The 17,978-nt window shown below is 39.7% G+C and overlaps 1 protein-coding gene across 5 annotated transcripts in view; it reads left to right on the top strand.

Moving 5' to 3' along the window:
- Positions 1-17,978, top strand: part of MAP7 (microtubule associated protein 7) — a 109,348-nt gene that overhangs the window by 43,044 nt on the left and 48,326 nt on the right. The gene's annotated exons all lie outside the window — the stretch shown is intronic.

Raw genomic sequence — 17,978 nt, 5'->3', positions numbered from 1 at the left:
TAGTCTTCTACTAAAATAAAAATAATCTTTTCCTGGATTACCAGAAAATAATAAAAGCTGGAACTCCTTAATTCATATTATTTTTTCACATTATTTACCAACAGAATTTTAGGAAAAAAAATTTTGAATTCAAGATCAACTCTTCTTGGTTTGTGAGACTGTTTGTGTCATCAAAATAAAATGAAATGTAGACAAAATAAACCTCTATATAGGGTGCAAATTAATTTATTTTCTTGCTGCTATCTCAAACTAACTTAAATATATTTAAGTATATGCATACTTATAATTGCTTATAATTAATACATACTTATAATTCCCAGTCTATATGTAGCAATAGCAGGAGGTTTAACTTGTATAGCTAAATTTAGACTGCTCCTAATTTGCAGAAGGGTAGGAGGAGATGACAGCTAGGACTACCTACTGGTAATTATGCAGGTATGAGTATCAGTTCACTGTGACACTAATTACTGTTCATTTGTGTAGTTTGAAAATGTGTGGGTTTGGCATTAGGTTTTGTTAGTGAATTTTGGGACTTTAAAAATAGAGGGTAGTTCTCTTTCTCTCTGGCTTTGCATAGTGGCACTGATGTAGTGCTGCCTTGAATCAGGTGCTGTCGTTCAAGGTGGTGTAGAAATGCCAAGCAAAAATCTGTCCAAAAATCTGACAGATTTATAAAGCTGTGTGAATATACAAAAATTGGCAAAGAATAGTGATTCTCTTGATAAATAGTTTAAAAAAGCAGGCTGTTGAAAAGCTGTGGTAGTTAGGATGCTTTGTATGCTTTACAGGCAGCCTAATTCCCATCCAAAATAGTCTGTATTGTGTAAGAACACTGAGAAGAATAATAATTTGTCTTATTATGAAGGCTGCAATCAGTTCCCAATCACTCTGTTTCTAAGACCTCTCTGAAGATCACATGTCTGTTTTTAACATTAAAAAAAAAAAATCATATTCAGCTTTATGGTGTTGTTAGATGGACGAACTTGTATATTTGTTGCTACATTTTTTTTTTTTCTGAATCTATTTTTCTGCTTTCTGGGCGTCAGAATAAAACTGCTCTTGTTCCCCTTCAAACATACTCCCAAACAAAGTTATTTAAAAGGTATGGTACCATTTTTCCCATTTATCTGTTGTGATCTGTGCTGCAAAGCAGACTATGGACAGCAGAGTAAACACTCAACTGTGAGAGAATCCACCCCCAGGCTTGTTGTCAGGCCATGCATAGCATGGGACTTGTCAGCTGAAGAGCTGCAAGAGGTATTTCAGGCCCTTTACTGGGTGGAAAGAGATAAAGGAGAGTGGCAGGTCACAGATCACAGAATATTCTGAGTTGGAAAGGATGCACAAGGATCATCAAGTCCAACTTTTAAGTGAGTGGCCCATACAGGGATTAAACCCTAGGCCTTGGTGTTTTTAGCACCATGTTCTCACCAACTGAGCTAGTCTCAGGATGTAAAAGAGGAGGGATTGTGCTCTCTATAAAGGAATATTTGAATGATTGGAGCTTGGACTGGGGCAGGCCAGCAGAAATGTTGGTGGTGCTGCCTTTAGGTAGATGGAGAGAGCCTCAGGCTGTAGTACTCACGGGTGTCCCTTAAACACTGTTCTGGAAGGGAAATGCAGCTGGGTGCTAGAAACCAGGAGATGAGTTTAACACGTTCCAAAACAATTCTTGATGCAGGTGATCAATGAACTGACTAGGACTCATGCTTTGCTAAACCTGCTGCTCACAGACAAGAACTGGTAGGTGATGAAAAGGTTGAGGGCATCTTTAAAATGCTGTCTGGCAAACCTTAGTTTTGCAGAGTGTTTGTCTCTAGTTGCATCAGCTTTTGGCATTGATCTTCTGTTAAAAGCAGGAGAAGTCCTTGTTGGAAGCAAAAAGTGCTGCCAAATTTATTTTGGTTTTGTTTGTTTTAATTACAAAGCTGGCACAGCAATAGGTAAGCACTAATGAAAATAAGTTAGTTGGCACTCCAGCTGCTGGAAGCAATGTTTTAGAGTGTTGTGAAAAGATACAGAGTGCATCTTATTATTGTGTCCTCTGTTGTATAGTTGTGATATGAGTCCTAATTGTTCAGAGCCTGGTCAGCGATGTTCTGCTTGGCTGTGCTGAACAAGGGGCTGTAAAGCAAGGTGATCTCTTACACAGCAGCATCATGCTTCAAAGTGATTGACTTTGAAATAGTCATTGTGTTGAATGAAGATAAACCAGTAAGGTGGACATGAATTATGTTATTTTAGTCACATTCCATAGAGCTTTAATAATCTTGTAGCCTGGAACCTCACTGGTAGTAAGCTACTCGCTACCCACAAAAATACTTTTATGAAAGATTGAAGCAGGTTTGATGAGTTTTGTCTCCCTGTGGAATGGCAATCCACCTGGGCAAGGCTTAATGAACAACCTTTTAGATAAGTCCATTTGCATCCTAAAAATAATTTCCACAGTGCAATACAGGGAGCCCAGGAAGCACTTAGTACCAGTAACCGATCTATGTGGTCCCAAGTTTTGTGCAACAAAACTCAATGTGTGTCTCCCATATAAGCCAAAGTTTTGTAGTTATACTTGAGTCTAGCCAGGAAGGGGAGTGTGTGGATCCTGCAGGCAATTTGTGGGAACCATTGCATTGTTGATATGGAGCCAGTTCTGTTTGGTGTTTGTGCACAAGAAGACTTAATGGCTCTGGCAACCAGCCTCCAAACCACGGTGTCTGTGAGCGAAGGGAAGGGCTGGAGGACAGTGCCTGAGTGACCTGCCTGAAGATGAAGAAGTGTTGAGCACTTTTCCATCCCTGTTTCACTTGTTCAAGGGAGAGAAGGGAGGTGTGGTCAGCTGGTCTGAAATTAGTGGACCTGCTATCTCAGGCATCCAACACAGGCTGCCTGGGCTTTCAGATATATAACTCTAATATGCTGAGCAATGCATTTCTGCATAGAGTCAAATACTGTGATTGCAGCATCCATTTTCTCCTTTTTCACTATTTATGTAATGCATAATTTTTGCGAGGCTTCATTTTTTGTGCTGAAGTGGAATATTTGATGTGCATTATAGAACAATAGGTTGACTTTGAAGTGTTACACTGATGTAAGTCACTTGCAATAAACACCCCAATGAGACAGTCCATTTTTTCCTCTTTTGGTTGACTAAACAAAAGAATCAGAACCAAGAACATGGTCTTAAACAAAATAACTCTAGAGGTACGCTTGGTACACTGTTGTTTAGTCTAGCAATTCTTGTAAAACTCTTTAAAGGCAGGGACTCAAAATATATGAAATATATAAAACTTGTTATTAATGTTTAAAACATTATATAAATTGTTAACAAGGCCTCATTGTTTCATTTATAACATTTAAAGACTTTTCATGAAATTCTATTTTTAGCATTGCTATCAGAGTGATTGGAATCCTTCATCTTTGTTAGTAGGTCTGTGAAGGCTGGGCTGCTGCCATGAAGTATGTGGCTTAGAGGTCTAAATTCTTTGTTTTCTCAATCCATGATAAAGAGGAGGCCACTTTATTGTATTAAAGAGCTGTAATTCCGTGAAGCGTTTCAGTGATGTTGTAAAATCAAGATGCTTTGCATGATAAAATAACCCCAAGTGAGAATTTTATCGTTCTCATGCTTAATTTGAATTTTACAAGGCAGATGGCAAATAATAAAGGTTGCATAACATTTCCCATTTAAAGAGTCTTGTTTCAGTCTCTTTACAACTTTGATAGATTTAAATGGTTTGGTCTCTATTTCTCTTTTGCCAGATTCTCTCCCTAATTCTTGTTTTCTTCATCTTCAGCAAATGGACCAATTTCTAAAGAATGAGACATAGGAAAGAAATAGGGAAATTCTGCTGTTTGAAAAAAAAAATCTTAGTATCAGTCTCAAGGGATGGCTTAAGGGAACAAGGCTTTAATGAAAAGATTTGAAACTGGGAACAGTATAAATTTGGTTTTAGAGCTACGTCTCCTCTTGACCTTATGCGAATCTATTCAAATTAGCGGCATAAAGAGTCACAGCTCATGCCTGTCAGGGATGAATTCAGCATTTGAGTGTTATATTTCTGTCCAGGATTTTTGGCTGAACTGAGGCAGCAGCCTTGCCTCTCAAATGCTTTGGTCTAATCAGTGTTCAACTTATTCCCAGTCCCCATGGAATGAGTTGAGCATGGTCCTCCCTGGAGCTCTGGGGTCTGAGGGGAAGCAGCCAGAGAAAAAAGTCCCAGTCTCTGCTGGCAGCTTTGGCACCAGGTGCACCAGCTAGGAGTGTAGAGGCTTGTTTTTCTCCCATGCTGCCCAGATGCCTGCTGCTTGGGTTTGCAGGAAACATAATGTGATGCCTTTAGGGAGAGGTGGGCATGAGGAGATATTTGTGTTAGAGCAATCCAAGCAATTCTCTCTGCCCAGAGAACTACAGGGGTAAAAGGGAGAATGGCCATAGAAGAGAGTTGCAGTGTAGCAGCTTCAAGAACAAGAGATGGAGGTTGAGAAGGCATAGAGGGGGGATGTAAGATGAGGAAAGGGGCCAAAGATGTTGTTCAATAGGATAAGAGGAACAGGAGGGCATCTAGTGGAAAGGAATCTTGCTGGTATGTAAAGTTACCTGTTTGTAATGATTGTATATTCATAAATTTTGATGACTGATATATGTCAGTGCATTATGCAAGCTTTTGGTTAACTTTTAGGGTTTCAAGTTCAAGAACTGAAAAGTTAGGAAATCTCAGTGTGAAATTTGACCCTGCAGCTTGTTTAATACAACTAATACATGACATACTATCAAATAATTAAGCATGTGACTGTGTTATTGGAAATTATTAGCCCTCCCATCAGTAAGGCTAAATAACTGTGGAGGAAGTCAGACTTTGATCAATCTCGGTAGCCCTGCATACCTGAGGTTGTGATGATACAGCTTAATGGAAACTTCAAATATCTTCTGAAAGTTTGTAGTTGAGTTACTAGAAACAGTCCAAAAGCAAAGATTTGTGCACATCTTTGTATTAAGAATGAGAGGCCTTTGTAGCAAAATACTGAACACTGGAGGGTTTAAGTTTGAAATAGTATCTGGGTTTGGTTTTTATTCTTGAAACTTGTTGGTAAATAGAGTTCTTCTGATTACAGCTTGTTGCTGTGCTTAGTCAGATATTTTACATTGCATATTCTGTCATGTCATCATTATAAACCAATTAAAAATTAGAGCACAAAGGCAAGGCAACAACTTTAACACTTATTCTGTGTTTAGTCTCTTAGACACAATCCAAACAGCACCATGGTGGATTTTCTCCAAGTTAAATAAGGCATCAAATACAATGACAGTAACACTTTTTTTAAACATCCTATTTGATTTGTTGGATGTACACACTACCTATAAATGTATATTGAACTAAAAGCAGTGAAGGGGGTAAGGAAAGATTTTTCTTACTTCTGTTAAAAAACCAGAAATGTTTGGTTTTATTTTTTATGTTTGGATTTATTTTCCGTAGCAACCATCCATGTGGTTTTTTCTCAGAAGAATGAATTTTCAGTGGTTGTTATAACCTGAATATGGCTGAGTCCTTTCAGTCTGGTTTTGAAATTGTGGAACATGCTTAAAATAAAAGTGAGTCAGTCAGAGACAAAAGGTTTCTCTGAAGACTGTAGAGGGGCAAAAAATGAAATTTATGTCCCCAAAGGCCTAAGAACTGCAATTTATGGCAGTCCAGCAATGGAATCACCAAGAGAGCTAACAAGCAATTGCTTGGAAAGCCAATGACACCAATGCTTAAGTAACTAAAAGAGAACCTTTATGGACTTGGAATGTTTTATGCTTTCATGAGATACAAAGAGCTGTTGTAGTACTCGACTTAGGGCAAATGTTTGTGCTGCCAATAGAGTGGTCTGTGTCTAAGAGAAATCACCTACCCATGGAGATCCTATAGAGAAACAAGTTTTGGTTTTTTAAAAGACTTCTGCAGGCTGTGGATTTGTATGGAGAGTGTGGGGTGGCAGTGTATAAAGACAAGATGTACTTTTTACTGGTGTGCCACTTGGCCTCAGGTTTGAGAGATAACCTGGGTAAAAAATATACTTTGGTTTTTGTGGTGAGTTATTCTTAAACAAAGGCCAAAGAGCTCTTGTAACCATTTGATGTCTTCCTTATAAAGACTTTTTAAAAGTAACTGTTGGTGTTATTTAAAGACTGCATGTAATACCTTCTGATTGAAATATATACCTTTAGCTTCCTAAACACATATTCATTTGTTATAATTTTTCAAATGCATGGAGCTCAGGAATTATTAAGATTGTTTGTGCAGACTCAGTTCTGTGCATGGGGTGTTGTAATTAGCAATTAGAATCTGCTGCCTTTCTGCCAAGCAGTACATAGCTCCTCAGGAAGCCCTACTTCCCGACAGCTGGACAGCAGAAAAGAAATGCTCCCTGAATTGAAAATAAATTTTCCAATTTCCTATGCTGTTTACTTTGAAACACAAGTTTTCCAGAAAGTGGTGTCTTGAGAATCTTGTTGAGCTCTTGGCTGCTATTAGCTATATTTGTCTTCTGCCTCCTTAAATATGATAGTGTGGGCCTGGCACAGCTTTTGTTTTTGACAGTGATTGAAGTGATTAAGGATAAGTCATGCAACAGAAATATATTTTCTTAAGTCAGTGTTTCAGCTCTGTTCCCTGCTCAGCAATGGTAGGAAACATTCCTTTTTGCTGCGCTGTTTCTGTGTACATGCATTTTGCACCACACTAAATGCTTGTTTTATTTGGCTTGCAGTCATAGCACAGATCTTTTATATAAAAAGAACAGGAGAAGAAGCAGCAAATGGAGTGTTGCACTTGCTCTAAGTAGTTACAGCATCCCTTCCAGCGAGGCAGAGGCAGGCTACCAGAAAACTGCCTGTTTTCCTCAGGCAAGAGAACTCTGAATTAGAGTAATGGCTTGAACGTGTGCATCCAGGAGCTCAACTGCTAAATAACAGCATGGAGCCTTTGTAGTTCTGTTTTGGAAATAAATATCTCTACAGAGTAGGCTATATAAACAAAGCCCAGCTTCTGTGAATCTTCCTGCTATCTTTAGTTGAGAGGTGGTTGTTGCTATAGCAATTTGCAGGCATTATTCATGTTTTATTTTCCTGAGGCTTGAAGGAGGACTTTGAACATCTCCACAAAATTTAACCTATAGGGAGCTTTGCCCAAGAAAACCTGCAGCAGTGATTACCTATGTTACTTGTATTGATCCCACTAATTTGTAGATAGTCTAGATTTTATCTGTCTGGAAGAGAAATCTCAGCAAATGTGCCAGGAATAAATCTAAGTGGCCTAAAGTGTTGTTGTGTGAAGATAATTAGGTACCAGGAGCAGTGTAGCTATCTCAGTGTAATGCCTAACTTGGCTTTTCAGCCAAGTCAAGCTCCTGAGGCGGATTCTGGTGTTGACACAGCTCTCCCACATTCAGTTCAGGGTGCCAAGTCAGGAGATGAAACCCATGTGGCAATGAACTTTTTCTTGGTAAAAAAGGTTGTGCTACTTCATTATTTTATTTACAAGCTGAATCTTACAGAAAACTCTGCAGCTTTATAGCCAATTATAGTAAATTTTACCCCATGTTCCTTTACATGGAGTACTAATGCCTTAGACTGTTAGCATTAAATAATACTTCTTTTTTTTTCCCCCTATTCTCTCTTCTTGTGTTTTGAGCATCTTTATTTTAACTCATTCTCTGGTGAAAGGTTTGATAAGATCTCACCAAAGGTAGTTGTCAGGGCTTGTGCAGAGCAGTTTCTTGGGAGTTGTCCTGTGAAACTAAACCACAATGGGCATGAAACAGTTTCAGTCTAAAGCCACTTGTCTGTTTGTGCAAATGTACTTCTATTATGACTGAGGAAAATAGCCACTAAATCAATAGGCTGGGTTGAAATTGTCCTGTTTCTCTTATTATGATGAGTGCCCATTTATTCTCTCCCAAATGAGGTAATTGAACAACGTTACTCTTGCAACCCCATCTTCTTCCTAGACGCAAAAGGATGAGACTGAAGATGCTTTAAAGCAATTATGGGATGAAGGCCAGGACTTCACTTAGTTCAGCAGATACAGTGATTCTGAGTTTAAAGTAATTGAAAGCAGAGGATGGGAGAACTTGGATAATGGATTTCTCTTAAGCTTTATTGTAGATGTCTTTTAATGGGGATGGGTAGTGAGGGAATTGTCATTTGTGTGGCAGGCCAGTAACCTGGAATCCAGTGAGAGCTGCTGTACTTTTGGCTGAAGCTCTGTAGAAAGAAAGTGATTCGAGCTACCCAGAAGGTCAGGGAGATGTTAAGTGTATTCTAAAAGTAACGCAGTGGGAGAGTTCTGTTCTAGTCTCACTTGTATAGTTGTGTAAGGTGGCAATGCAGAGTAACCAAAGAAGAAGGCTTTGAAGGAGAATAGTTCTATTTTTGAACTTTCTTATGCTTAAAAAGTTAATATCATTTCATTTGCTAATTGTCCTATGCATCTTGCAGCTGCTTGTGTGTGTGTGTAAAATGCTAAAGTGCCCTAGTTTTAGAGTGTGCCTGCAGCTGCACATGCAGCAGAGAGAGATTATTAAAGCAAAAATCTGAATTTCCTACCTATGGAAAAAAGCAGTTCTAAAACCTCATTTGTTTCCTTGGTTTAAACCTCACCTGGCAAGAGCAAGGCTTAGCATTTGGATGTTGGTGAAGATAACACTTGTTTGTTCTTACACAGGGCACACTGAGACGGCGCCTGAAAAGGGGGTGTGTGTGTGTGGGGGTGTCCCCACAGGGCAACTGAATCACTTGGTGCTGTAGATAGGAATTAATTACTGTGACATAGAAAAAGAGTAGTGCCTTGCTTTTGAATGATCAGTATACTGCCATGTATGAAGGAATTCTTCACATGAGGATGGTAAAGCACTGGAACAGGTGGCCTAGGAAGTTGTGGATGCCCCATTCTTGGAAATGTCCAAGGCCAGGTTGGATGGGGCTTTGAGCAACTTGATCTCCAATGGACTATGTTTCTGTCCATAGTAGAAGGGATGAAACTAGATGATCATTAAGGTCCCTTCCAGCCCAGACCATTCTGTGATTCATCCTGTGATTCTGTGGTGGCAGAAGAACAACTATTATGGGCCTACTCTGTCTAAAACATTAAGTCACTGGGATGGTAACTATGAACTTCAGTGCACATGGAGCTAAGTCAGAAGAGTTGAAAGCATAGAGGAAAGCATGGGTATGGTGACTTGTGTATGTCAGTGGGGTGGCAAAAAGAAAGCACTATGTTGTCTGAAAAGCTCTGTGTTGGCAGGAGTATCCTAAATTAATCACTAGATATTGTTCATTTTGTAGCATAGTCATTTAAATTAAAAATATGTATCGCATCAAAAGAATGTTTCATTTTATTTTACTTCAGTGGGGAGAAGTGATTATGTCCTCTTTTCTTTGAGACTAAAGAGATTGCATTGTTTTCAAAAATAACTATATCTCAAGATCAAATTGCTCAATAGAGCAATGTATAGCAAAGTATCCATTTCCCCCCTCTCCATGCCCACACTCACTTTGCTGCAGTTGCTATCTCACTAACACTCACAGGCTGCAATATGCTTTGGTCACTGTGCCCTCTGAGCGAGGGTATCAAATAATGGGACACTCAAGTTTCTTTCTGCAATTCAAGCAATCTCACCTTGGAATCGGTGTGATACAGAAAGCAGGCTGGTCTGTGCCCGATTCTCCATTTCTCAGCAGTAGGTGTAAGCTTCATTGTACCTTGGAATTACTCACAGGAATTACCTCATAGTTTGGAGAATGATCTCTGGTTTAAGTCCAGAAGAGCTTTTCATCTAGAAAATTGTACAGGTGCTTCATTTCATAATGTCTGAGGTGACCTTCCATGTACAGCTACTGCAGCAGTACACTGACACTCAACCTGGGTATGGGAATCTCTCTGACATCGTGGTAGCAAATGCTGCCTGCAGCAGTGAGAAATCTGAGGAGAAGCAGCTGGTACTCTTGTACCTTGGCTGAAGGTGTTTGCCCTTGTGTAACAGTCTCACAGATAAATCACTGCATCTTGCACATTGCCTGCTTTTGGTGTTCGGAGAGCTCATGCCCTAAGACAGGCTGCACAGCACAAATTGCTGGCTGTCTGGAACTGAAGCTGTCCTGCATACCCTCAGGCAGTGGCATTTCAGATTTCATTTTGGTGATGTGTAATTAAAAAGCTTCCATTCACGTGTCTCATCTGTGTTTGGGTGAGCTTGCTAGCCTTCTGGCCAACTGCAGAACTGACTTCATAGCACAGGCTTTTTCAGCAGAAAACCTTTTTTCCAGGGCTCCTTTCATGTTAGTATCCTTGTTTTATATTGCAGTGAGATAATGAAATTTCATTATCCAGAGAATATGAGTGTCAGCTTTTTAAAAAATGCTGTTACAGACACTGTGTTTCTTTTATGATCCTTAAGAGAATCTAACTCTCCCTACAAAGTCATTTGGTTTGGTATCTTCTACGTTATTTAATATTTTAGGATACAATGCTTTTTAAAGCTGACGTGGTCAGCCAAAAGTAATCTTTTATAAATATGCATCTCCCAATGGAGCAGTTATACAAGTTTAATCTTTAAAAGAAAAAAAAAAGCTGTCCCTTTCCCTATAGCCAGTTGCATCATCCAGATTTATGTCTGTGGATTGTTTCCAAATAAATCTAGTTGTGCTTCTGTCTTTAATGTTTTACAGTTGAGTGCTGAATTAGCTGTGTTTATCTCTCTAGTCTATATGATGAAAACAATGGCAAGTTTTATACCATTCCAGGAGTAGTAAGCACTAATGCTGGTGAGTTTTCACTCTGCTTTGCTCAGCCAGGATATTAGAGATGAGGAGCATTGGTAACAGTGCTTTGTTTGGCAACTGTGATTGTAGACTTCTGTGATAAGTGCCAGAGCAAAAAGAACTGGGATGGTCACTGCAGCTTGGTGTCATATAATTTATTTATATTTGCAAACCAGACTGGTAAGTTCCACACTGTTGGAAGTACAAAAAGATGTACTAAAGCATTGACCTTTTAAGAATTGAAAATATTTTAATATGAACTTAATTAATAGGCATGTTTAAATAAGGCATGAACTTGGCTTTCATGTTTCAGTGAATACAAATGAAACACAGATATTCTGTCACTTTCCTGACTCAAACTCCACCTCGCAAATGTACTTTGTAAGTACTGCTGTTTAGACTGTAGAAGAACAGGCATTTTCCATTTGCTAATGATGGAAGTTTCAAAAAGTTTTTATCTGAAGTTGTGAAGAGTTGTATTACCTTAAATAAAAATAGCAAACTTGTCTATAGTCTGGAAATACTCTTTCTTCACCTTAGTTCATTTAGAAATCACTTAAACTTACTTCCCTTAACAAGATGATCTGAGTGTTGACATAACAAGAATTAGGTACATGTCTCTATCGTTTCAAAACAGAAATCTAGATTTTTGTTTTAACACACTGGAGTGCATTAGATCCAGGACTTCTGCAGAATTCCTGCAGTTCTTTCTCCCTCACTGCTATAATAGTTGGCAAAACCTTGAAAATCTCTTGAAATAATTTTATCTGTGTTGTTAGTTAGAACAAAAATTTGTTACAAAAATATTTTGATTTGATGGTATAGCCCTACCCATCCTGCCAAGAGTTTTCTGAAGAATTTAAATTAAGAAGCCTGATAGAGTTGTTTTTGGTGTGTTTCTGTTTTTCTTCTGAAATGGTAGCTCTGCTAGAGAAATATTTCTAGTGTCTCTTTTGAACCTGCTATTCAGTGCATTCAAGAGGGCTTGGGTTTTTTGGGTGGAATAGAATGGACAATACATGTGTAAAATTTCCAAGCTGATGCTTCAGTTCTATTCCTATTTGTATGCCCTTCCCTAAATGATTAACCTGAAATAAGGGCAGTCAGTGCACCATCAGTGTCTTGGTTTCCCCATTCCCTAGAAAGCTGACATCTCTTGTGAGCAAGCTTCCGCAAAAGGCACATTCATGCTGTGCTCTCCTTGTCCCTCCTGCAACCTATTGCTGAGTCTCACAGTCCTCCAGTCTCCAGAGGTACTTCCCTTGTTTCCCATCCTGTTGCACGAAAAGAATTGTAGGATCTGAGCTCACCCCCAGTGCTGCTCTGAGCCTGTCTCTTGAACTGGTCACTGAACCTTCCCAGAAGCACCAGGAAGCTCCTTGTCCATAGTAAGTGTTAGCAAAGTTTTCTTAGTGTGCCCTTTTGCTCCTGTCCTAAGCTACTGCTCAGGGAGCATCTGCCAACTACCAGGACAGCACATCTGCTACGCAGGAAGGGCTCAGCAGGCAGGGCTTTAAAGGATGAAGGTTGCTTCAGAATGGTCTGTGGATAGGAGCTGGCTGCTGCCAGGCTGCTCGCGCCTTGGACGTCAGCAACAACATGCAAGGCACCATTTATTACCTCCTGTACAGAAGGGAAGTTTTAAGTTGTTACAGAAAGGGAGAAAAGGAGGAGCTGTTTTATACTGATAAAATGCCAATGCTTAGTGCTGTGCTCCTGTACAGTTGAAGTGTTAGAGTAACTGTCTTGAACACAGCTCTTCTGTGCAGTCTGTACAAATGGATTTCGGTGATGAGAGGAGATGGTTGGGCTTTGTGTACCAACTGTTGTGTTTGGGTCACTAATCCATTTTCAAGCCTCTCAGCAGGGTCTCATTGTAGCATGTGTTAATTTAAGGTGAGAATTTCCCTCTTATCTTGTTTTGAAGGACTTGGCTTTGGTAATGGTTATGTTTGCGTGCATAGGCGTTTACAGAAGCAAAGCAGTGCTGGTGGCAGTGCAATTTGGGTTCACTCAAGGCACTGTTTTATAATAATCTTCTGAAAAGTGTAACAGGCCCTGAACAAGATTAGGGCTGCAATGTGCTTATGCTGTGACAGCAAGGAGTAGCATTGACTTAGTGTTCAGCTCAGAGATAGTAGAAGCAGCAGCATAAGAAATTTGGTCTGTCCAATGTTCAGTATAGTACAGAAGCACTGGAAAATATTGTCTCCAGCAGTGCCGGAACAGGCTTCCAGGCCAACACTCACCCTACTCTCTTCTTGAGGGGAAGTTTCAGAGTCATTATTGACAAGCAGGTTTTGAAAACTAGCATCTGACAAGTGAGTTTTTAAATGAGGCTCTTTACAACTTATCCTCTCCAACAACTCTAAAGAAGAGAGCAGATCATAATTTTGTCCAGACTTACTCTGAGGATTTTAGTATTAAACATCCAGGTACTTGGTTTTTTTACCTTTTTATCTGTCAGCTGTACTGCATGCATCTTGGTAATTTTTGGCCAGCCATAGAGCTTTGAGACCTATTTATCTCTGGAAAGATTGCTGTCCTTTGTTCCTCAGATTGCAATTTTAAAATGCAAGTAAGAAGTAAGCATGGTGTGCAAGTATGGAATGAACACATTATTTAACTCTAAACCAATAAATTGCATTAAATATAACTTAGTATATCGTTTGTCTAAATATATATAGATATTGATAACACAAAGAATGTGAAATTCTAAGGACTTGCAAAATATATTTTTACTGTAAATATGGAGAGTAGTTTTTGCATGTCTTATTCATAAACTATGGATGTAAGAAGAGGCAAAAGTCACAAGTACTGGAAAAACTTTAATTTGTGTTGACTTCTGCTTTCCCATGTATTCAGCCCCTGGATCATGGCTCACAGGAATTTGCTTTTAGGATAAACAACCCAGTTTTGCCATTAAAGAGACTCTTTAGTATTAAATTTCAGTGATGCTGCCTTAGAACAGAATAGCCAGTTGCTGAATGCTCAGATGCTTATTCTGAGCCAGGTACTCAGGATTTTGGTCTTAATGTGTTTCTGAATTAATAAATAATAAATTCTGTCAGCTCTGACCTGTATCTGTACTTTCAACATGCTCTACCTAGCACAGCAATGCCTCTGACTTGACTGACATGCTAGCTAGCCACTGTTCCCAGTGTCTAGACAAAAGTGCCTAGACTATCCCCAATTCTTTATTATTACATATACAAATTTAGACTACTCTGTTCTCTGCTTAATTCTGGGTAATTCAAATGATGCATTTTTTACATTGTGCATGTCAGGTGCGATATGCTATATAAAATACACGAGGGAATTTAAGAGTAGGGCTTTTATTTTGTTTTATTTTTCTTTTTGAGCAGTGTTCATAAGGAAGTAGTTGGAGGTAGCAGGATTAGATGCTAAGGAGTAAAGACTATATCAGTTCCCAGTTAGCTCTGCTTTAAATTTCCCAGTTTAATGCTGAATTTCCTCTGCTGTGTATTGGCCGCGCTTTTTTACTGAGGCATGAGTTTGTTCCAGCTGTCATTTCTGAAGCCTTCCCCATCCCACACACCCCCAGCACTCTCTGACAGCTAAAAAAAGTAGCTGTTCAGTCATACCAGGGGCATTGGATGACAAGTGGCAGGTACAGAATAGCTAGATTTTCTTCTTTTTTTTCCCTGTAATCCCTCCTCCTCTGATTTAGCTGTTTCTTTTTTCTCATGACTGCTTCTCAGTAACTTCTCTCACACTAGCAGAAATAGAGCAGGGAGCTGGAGGGTGGTCTTTCCCCTTTGGTGCTCAGAGCACCCTGTGCCCAGAGGTGTACCTGCACTGCCATGGCTGTCTGCAGGCCTGGGGCTCTCCTGTGCTTGTGCTCTCATCCACAGCTGTGCAGCCCTGGTACAGCTCCCCTTTCCAGACCCGGGCTAGGATGCAGTTCTGGGGGGGCTGCTGTGCCCATCCTGACCTTGGCACAGGTCTCAGCAGCACTTCTTGCTTGTGTTCCCCAAGTGCCTCTTCACACTGCGTTTAATCTCTTGAGGCTTACACTTCTGGAGGTAGAGACCTTCTGGAAATAGAACTGCCTCTGTCTTGTGGCTGATTCCCTTCTTCCATGGAACAGAGCTTAAGTGTCTTCTTTCCAGCTCCTCAGCCTTGCTGTGGGGCCTTTGGTTTGCCATTCACCTCACTGGGAATAGCTGGTTCACGCTGTGCAAACATGTGCTTGATGTGCCACAGTCTGAAAAACAAGTGTTCGTATTCTGCACAACCCTTGTGTTTTTAAAAAAAGCCTGTCAAAATGCCAGTGTGATGCTTTGTCTCTCAATGTGCATTCAGTGTTTTCCACGATCTGGGTGAATGTTCCTTCTTGCTTTCCAGTGCATCCTCCCAGAGGCTCTAATTCTCAACAAAGTTTTTCCCCTCGAGTATGTTACATTGTCTCTCGCCAATCTTCTTTGGCCAGAGCTTATCTGGCACGTAGAGAAGCACTAAAAACTTGCAGTTTTCCTTCTTTCTCAGTGTTTTTCATGAGCCTTTTTCTCAACTTTGAATATTTTAATATAAATTTTCTCTTTGTGCGTGTTTTACTTCCCACTGCTGGCAATTTCTACTTCTCCTCACACAGGCCTCCTTTGGACAAGCTGGAGATAACTGGTTTTGTTAGTTCAAGAGGAACACCTTAGACTGGAAGGTTATTAAAGGCGTTTTTCTCTGACAGATGCTGATCATGGAACAGCCTCTTTCAAAGTAGTTCTGGCCATCATAAAGTGTTTTTTTTTTTTTCCATTTTAGCAAGTAAACTTTGGTACTGGTATTTGGCACAGAGATTATTAACTGCTGTAGGAATTTACTATAATTATAATGGCTGTGTGTGAGACGTGGGGTGAGCTGACATCCTATGAAATTGCTTGTCAGTCCTTCTAGAGCTTGTACTTATCTTGGTACCAGAAGTATTGATTAAACCTGTCTGATCGTGAACACATAGATATATTGAAGCTGATCAGAAACTTCTAAATAGATTTCATTTCCATTACAAAATGTTCTTGTAGGAATAATCTGCCAGTTTTGAACTTGTCTTGGTTCAAAGCAAAGCTAAAAGCTGAGCCTTATGGATCCCTTTCAGCTCTGCCCCTGGTATAGATGCTGAATTCTGTGTTGCAACTGGTGTTACTTGAAAGCTCAGCATTTACAAATGCATATTATTTAGTAGCAATACATATATCTTTTCTTGCCTTTCCCCCCCTATTTTTCCCCTCTTTCCACAAAAAGAAGCTGAGGTACAGCTTTCTGTGTAAAGCTGTGCTATGCAGTAATGGCAGAGCTGAGAGAGACAGCTGTGCTTCACAGAAAATTATCCATCTCTAACACTTCTTTATGCAACTTTTATTCCCTTATGGAAAGGTAGTGGTCCAAGATAAACAGCAGAGCAAATATTAGGTAGTTAAATTATATCTCTTCCGGCATCTGCTAGGTATTGAAACCAGTGCTGTCAATATTTAGTTGTAGATTTTAGATGTTTGGTTGTCTGATTAATCTGTTTGTATCCTAGAGCAGGAGGTATTTTGTGTGGGAGCACACCTACACTGGTTACTAAATGCACTAAATGTGCCAATTCCTATTTGATCTCCAGCATCGTTAAAATTCATGGTGTGCCATCTGTTCTTTTCATCACTTGTCATATAAGTGGTCACATGAATGCGTATTCAAACCATGTCAAAAAATATTCCAAGGAAATGTTAGACAAGGAAATATGGGAAAAAAGTATTACTTCGTGTACCTAGGCCTTTTTTGCAAGTGTATTTTCTGGATGGCATTTAAACCACAGTTTTGAAGTTAATGGAGTGTTGCATAATCCCATGGTGCAGTCCTTGTAGAAAATAATGCACATACTCGGTATGAAAGATGCAGAGAAATTTGTGCTGACACTATTAGAGCATCAGTGTACTCACTAGCTCTTAGAAACAGTATTTTTACTTTTTTATGACAGTTTGCTCTTCTAGATGATGCCCTAGGCCAGGCTGATGGGAATTGTGATGTAGTCCCACTGAGTTATAGTAGGACTTTTTCTGAGAATGTTCTAAATAGTTGATACATGCAGGAGAAAAACTTGTTTTACAAGTACCTTAACTTTGAGGGAGAGGTAAGATATAAAGAGTTTAGAATCACTGAAATGTTAAGGTTGGAAAAGACCTCTAAAAATGAAGTCCAACAGTTAAACTAACGCTGCCATGTTCACCACTAAACCATGGCCCTGAGTGCCACATCCCCAAGTTTTTTAACACTTCCAGAGATGGTGGTTTCGCCACTTCTCTGGGCAGCCTGATGACTCTTTTGGGAAGATTTTTTTTCCTGATATCCAGTCTAAAACTCCCCTTGTGCAACTTGAGGCCATTTCCTTCTCACAGTGCTTCTTCTTGTTCTGTGAGAAGCAGCTGACCCCCACCTGGCTACAAGCTCCTTTCAGGCAGTTGTAGAAAGTGATATGATTCCCCTTGAGCCTCCCTTTCTTCAGGCTAAATACCCCCAGCTCCCTCCCCTGCTCCTCACAGCACTTGTGCTCCAGTCACTCCACCAACTCTCTTGGCTTTCTCTGGACTTGTTCCAGCACCAGGTATGGACTTTTATAATGGTAGATCCTACCAAGTTCAGTGGTGCTCAAATTATCTTGCCAAAAATCAATCCATCTACCCATAGGTCAAACTAATGTTTTGTATGAGTCTTTAAAATGGCAAATACTAAAATCTTATGCCGGGCTGTCTTTAAGGTCATTTGGAATCAGTATTTTTTAAGTTGAACAGCGGTTATTTGCAAGAGACTTAATACAGGTGTCAAGAAGAGCAGTGTCTGACAATTATTTAAGGTTTCACACAATTTTTTTTGGTGAGACGATGTGATTTTTGAACACTGTTCTTGGCAAAACATTGCTCTTGAACATGAAACATTTGATAACAGCATTTTTCTATTTCCCTCACCCAACTTTCCCCTGCAAAAAAGGTACAGTATGTGTAGCATACAGGTTCTTCCTGCTACCTTTTACCCTCTGTGTTAATCCTGAAACATGCCTGTGGAAAGAGGTAAGCAGGGAAACAAAGATTTCTGTGAGGCACGAAGGGAATGAACTCACTGAGGTACTAAATGCTGAGTATGTATTGTTAAAGTTGACATGCATAAGAAATTGCTTGGAGCCTTC

This window comes from Agelaius tricolor, unplaced genomic scaffold (genome assembly GCF_023055355.1).
Source record: "Agelaius tricolor isolate 1412-34295 unplaced genomic scaffold, bAgeTri1.0.p SCAF_1, whole genome shotgun sequence".
NCBI lineage: Eukaryota > Metazoa > Chordata > Aves > Passeriformes > Icteridae > Agelaius > Agelaius tricolor.
This window is presented reverse-complemented; position numbering and strand designations above follow the sequence as displayed.